At 38.2% G+C, this 5831-nt stretch overlaps 1 pseudogene; it reads right to left on the bottom strand.

Moving 5' to 3' along the window:
• Positions 1 to 1152: 1152 nt before the first annotated feature.
• Positions 1153 to 2806, bottom strand: LOC107663572 (uncharacterized; annotated as a pseudogene).
• Between the last annotated feature and the right edge of the window lie 3025 nt (positions 2807 to 5831).

Genomic DNA, 5831 nt, shown 5'->3' with positions numbered 1-5831 from the left:
CGACGTTGAAGATGTTTCTCAAGTGAGACACCTGATCACAGTTCGAGGCCAGGCCTGCCTTAAGAAGAGCCACAAGTTTTATTATCAGGTCAGCTGGCCTTAAGTGGACTTCAGTGGTGCGATTTTATTACAGATACGCACACTGACTTCACAGTTGAAAGGATCTTTCGGGATGAGGAGTTCATCAACTCAATGCGAAAGAATCTAGATTATTTTTATTATAACATCTACATGGATGTATTACTACGTTGAGGCAGAATTTTGAAATGGAAATTGGTTTATGCACATCTAGAGGCAATATTTAAGTTACGATATGTATGTAAATTCCTATTGTACTGTAAATACTTTGTTCCTTACAGGTATCTTTACATTTCTCAGTCAACGTTGCATTGTATGTAAATATATATGGCTTTTTCTGTCTGTCATTCGTCTCTATGTGCTTATGTTCCATGGCTGCAAGTGCTTCCAACCTTGTTTGTAGACTGCTCTGAGCTGCTATGGAGGCTTTTCATTCATTTCTACAACCATACTTGCATGTGTAAATAAAAAAGACGGCAAGTTTAAAAAATATCCTTGTTTTTCTTTTTTTATGTAAAAGGTTAATACATTTTACTTAAGAAACATTTTACAGAATGCTCCACAAAATTACTCATTAATAACAATGAAAAAATACGTAACCCTACCATCATGCAAAATCGAAGAAAAAAATGAGAATATTTCTATTTACACTTCTATTTATTTACAGTTCATCTACACAGTGCCAAACGCAGCAAACAGCAGTAAAGATTTAGGCTCACCCAAGAAATGTTTTGGAGGAAACACTTCAGACTGGTTTGTGCCCTTTGATATCAAGAGGTCCCTGATAGTTTGACATGATGCAACAGATGACCCACAGCTGATTGACTGAACCTACCATAGACAGAGGAACAAGCCCATCCCAAATACGGTACTCCTTCACCCTGCGTATGGCCCTCTCAACTAAAATTCTTAGGCGAGCAATAGCCTGGGTCTTCTGGGTATCCTCCAAGCTGAGCTGATTAGATTTTTTCATCCCTGTTGAAAAAAACAGCATATGCTGGTTAGGTATGTTTCGACCAGCTTAAAACAGCATCCCAGCGTCAAAACATACCTAACCAGCATATGCTGTTTTTTTCAACATATCGGAGGAATGATAAGTGTTGCCCCCATCTCTGTCAGCATCTTCTCAATCTGGAACCCCTTGTCGGCCATTACACCATCTCCTGGCTGAAGTAATGGCAAGATCTGTGATTGCCAAGTAATTTCTATATCTGAGATGGAGCCTGTGTACAGTTTTGATACAAATATGATAACCTTTAAAGGTAGTGTGATTTTTGTAGTTGGAAAATGTCTCTGACTGTAATGAGACGACGCTGTTTCACAGCGGATCTCGGTGCAGTCTATAATCACTCTCACCTGAGGGCAGTAGAGCTTGAAGTTGTCAGGCATTGTGGCCTGCACTTGCTCCCTTGTCATTCACAATGGTAGTGAGCCGAGAACCTGGTAAAGGTAGCTTGTCCATGTTAAAATGATGCGACTAACTGTGGACAAGCTGACCTCAAAGATGGACGATAAGGTTTTCTCTTGAAACGCAGCAGCAACACGACAGAGAAACATGAATAGTTTGTCAATGAGTGGAAGTTTTCGCTGAGGGCTAGGTGTCTCTTCTGCTGTTCGCTGTGCCGTGGACCAGTACAAAAGCCTTGAAGCAGAGGGGTAAACTGACTCCCAAAATACAGTGAAGATCTTTGAGCTGAACCATGTGTAGTAACGGAAGTCCTCATCTGTGACACAGAACTTGAAAATCAGTGGCTGCTGCTGCTTAACCGTCAGCTGTTGCATTTCAAGTTCAAGAGAAAAAACCTGAAGCTCCGACTCTTGAATTCTTTGTGCAGCAGAATCCAGTTTACCTTAAAAGGAAGAAAACACATACACCTTAATATGTATAATTCATCCATCTATCTGCTTTCACTCAATCTTTATTACTGGATGCTGTTTTGTTAGTGAGCTTGACTCTTGATGACTAAGTTTACAATGTAATATCTGTGGAGGTAAAAAAAAAGTACCCCGTGGTTTACTCACCCTCAAGTCATCCTAGGAGTATATGCCTCTCTTCTTTGAGATGAATACAATCTGAGTTATATTAAAAAATGTCCTGGCTCTTCCAAGCTTTATAATGGTAGTGAATAGGGGGGGCCGATTTTAAAGCCAAAAAGTGTATCAATCTATTATAAAAGTAATCCACATGGCTCCATGGGGTTACTTTTTTCCACAGAAGAACAGCTGCTCTGAATCCTACTAACCTTATAGTTACAAAGTAATTTACTGCTACATACGTTTTCTGCAATACAGAAAAAACATTTTACTTTGCCTCTTCCTAGAGATGTGAAATAAATGTATACACATGATTGTTGTTATAGATATTTGGTAATAATTTCTTGGGCCCCGAAAATTTACACAAAATTAACACACCATCATAAATGCAACAACACCTAATGGCAATTTTAAAGGCAACAAGATGATTTAATATTTTGTACTTTTAACTGTAAGGCATGGTAATGTTATACTTTAATACATTATTTGTTACATTTTAATGCACTACCAGACTTAACAATGTCAACCTACCTTTAACCCAGTCATTCCAGGCAAATCTAGACGGTACTGCCCCTTTTTTGATCCTAGTTCGTCCACTCTCTGTTGTACATGCATCCTCTGGGGCAAAGTGCTGGCTACACACGTAGGTGCTCCCACGAAGGATTTTAAAACTCGGTCCCTCGCCCTAACCCATTTGGCACGTATTTCTGCGTCCACTGGAAAATCGTGGAAACTTAAATATGGGAATTTCTGTTTGTTTGAACAACAAGGAACACTACAGTAGCATCTACAAGATGACTGTGCCATGCTTGTTGGATGTTAAACTGTTGTTTAAATGAATGATTTATCACACCAGCATTTGAAAATTAACTGACATTTAGCGTAAATTGATATAATTATTCTAAGCATATAAGTGCTGGAAGAAGTGAGTGATTATACATTAATATAAAAAGTTAACACCAGTCAGTAAACTTGCTCGCAACACAGGCCGAGATGCATGTTTTTAAGATAACTTAGCTAACGTTAGCCTAATTTCCCACGTTAAAAACAGTAAATTGGAAATTAACAATAACGTTGCCAAAAGGATCCAAATATAAGAACCTTCAAGTACGTAAGCATTATTATTCAAAATTTGACCTTTAGTGTTTCGTGTTGTTCACGAGCATATTCCTGCAAATATCCAGCACCCGCAATGTAAGACAGAAGTACTTATACACTGCTTTGCAGAAATGCGGAAGTTCTATGACGTCACTGTGAAAAGGGCCTATTACCTTAAAGAAATGGTGGTTTACTTTGCATCGGAGCATTAAAAGTGGTAGCCTATTTCAGTAAGCTAGGCTGCATGGATTAATATGCTAATATTCTTACAATACTTAATATTTCTCACAAATAATTTTTTATTTTAATATTTGATATTTTAATAATTTTAAAATTCCTTTAATAAAACGGAAGGGCCTATTACCTTAAAGAAATGGTGGTTTACTTTGCATCGGAGCATTAAAAGTGGTAGCCTATTTCAGTAAGCTAGGCTGCATGGATTAATATGCTAATATTCTTACAATACTTAATATTTCTCACAAATAATTTTTTTATTTATATTTTAAAATTCCTTTAATAAAACGGCATGCATTTTTGTCACGCACATACCTTGTTATTTGTTACCTGTCCTTTATTTTGACAGAACTACGTGGGAAAAATATATCTGTTAACTAATTTTAAAAAATTGTTGCGTATTTTATTAATTCTTTATTTTAGTCAAACGTGAGGTGTATAATTTTGCTCCCATTATTTAGGCCTAACTAAAACAAAAAAACGGATAAATTAAACTTGGCACGATTAAGCGAAATCATTGAAACTGAAAAGAAGGGACGGATTAATAAAACGTCATCCGTTTAAACTCAAGTTCTCTCATTATAATTGTCACGGCTGGATAGAGAGGCATACACAGGAAGAACGTTACAGAGCTTCTTTATTTACACAAACTGAAGGAGAGCTTCAAACGGTAAGTTTTAAAACTGAAAGATAACTTTCGCTCTTGAAACTGAAGTGTAACAGTCCTCATCTTAATCCTCTTTAGTAAGATCCGGCACACAGACACAGAGCCACGGTCGTCAGATGAACTGGATCTAACATCGGCTTGCTGCAGGGAGGAGACATCTATGTGCTGCTTGATGGAGTCCATTCCTGAAATAGTGAGCAAGAAAATATAAATTATAATATAAATTAATTCATCTTATAATATACGATGAACTGTCACGGCCAGCTCGTTCCTGACCGTCACATAAAGAGGTCCACAAAACAAAACGAGTTGTTTGACTTGCAAGGTTATTTATTCAAAAGAAAAATTATCTGTTACAGAATATAACACAGTGTCTAGGGATTTAAATAAACAAACAAGAATATCAATCTAATGGGCAAGAAATGTTGATAAATAGTAACCAACAAGAAGAAAACAAGTTGGGCGCAAATGACTCCTCGGAAGAACTGAGTTCTCCCAGAGTAAGTCCTGTTGGACAGTTCAGCCAAACATTCATACTCTCCACCCATGAGTTATCCAATTAACAGTGACGTCACATTCCAATGTTATCCTGCCACCATCAGGTAAAGGAGGAAAAGACGGGGTCATAACATGAACTCAACCCAAGTTTCCATGTTTTTTTTACCTATTCTGATTGTAGCTTCATCCTTTGTCCAAATTGTTTTCAATTTTGGAAGAAGAATCGCGGCTGTGATTAACTCTGGGTCTCCTAACATGTGGCCAAAACAATTCTTTATTCCCACCAGTAAAGCATCCACCAGAGGCCTGCAGTATTTCAATTGCAACTTGGCTCGGTCAAGCTTGATGGTCAGTAAGTTGATTGTTGGAAGTAGTCAGCCCATCTGGGCATGTGCTTCTGCTTGCAAGATGTTGGTTGCCTGGGCGACTGGGCTCATAGCAGCAGTATATTCAGTGAAGAATGCAAGTTCAGCTGGATTAAACCTGTAATACAACAACACTGTTTATTAACATATAACCATTCATCTAGTGAAAAAAGCTAAAATGAACCAATGATACGTGGAACTTGGGATACAGTTAATGGCAAAGAAAGGGTGGGGAAACACTGGGGCAGTAGTAAAACATTTAAGACATTGTGTTAAATTATGGTAACAAAAAACATGCACAATTACTTACATTGGAACCTTCAAGTCTGTGCAGATGACCCTGATGGCCCCCTCACCCTTTTCTTTGATGATCCTCAGCAGTCTTTAAACTGCCATGAACAAAGAGTTCCACCTAGTTGCATTTGGACGTAACAGCTGGAGGGAACAAACATCTTCAACAGTTCCGGCTGCAAGTGTGGATCTTCCACATTTGTTCCAAAGTGCGTTACATTTTCAGAATGTTGAACGGTACACTTTCTTGTATGCCTCATTGGATGTTGCTTTCATGGCATCAGCTGTAGCTATTAGGTTGAGTAGGTGACAAGCACAGCGATGGTGCTTTGGGAGTTGAAACTCAAACCCATCATCTTCACTCAGAAGGGCTGACACATCAACAAACTCAACTTTTTCACTCCCCTCTTCATCCTCTTCTGGTTGAGATGCTTCATCACTTTTGACCACATTGTTGTTCTCATCTTCACCAAAAACCTGGAAAGCTTTTATGAAATTAGAGCCGTTTTCTTTAGTCGTTCTCAGGATCTTGCCCCGAATTTCAAACTCGGAATGTATATCATTCA

Source organism: Sinocyclocheilus anshuiensis, unplaced genomic scaffold, assembly GCF_001515605.1.
Source record: "Sinocyclocheilus anshuiensis isolate Anshui unplaced genomic scaffold, SAMN03320099.WGS_v1.1 scaffold127, whole genome shotgun sequence".
Classification (NCBI taxonomy): domain Eukaryota; kingdom Metazoa; phylum Chordata; class Actinopteri; order Cypriniformes; family Cyprinidae; genus Sinocyclocheilus; species Sinocyclocheilus anshuiensis.
The sequence above is the reverse complement of the archived record's forward strand: the minus strand, read 5'-3'. Positions and strand labels throughout refer to the sequence as shown.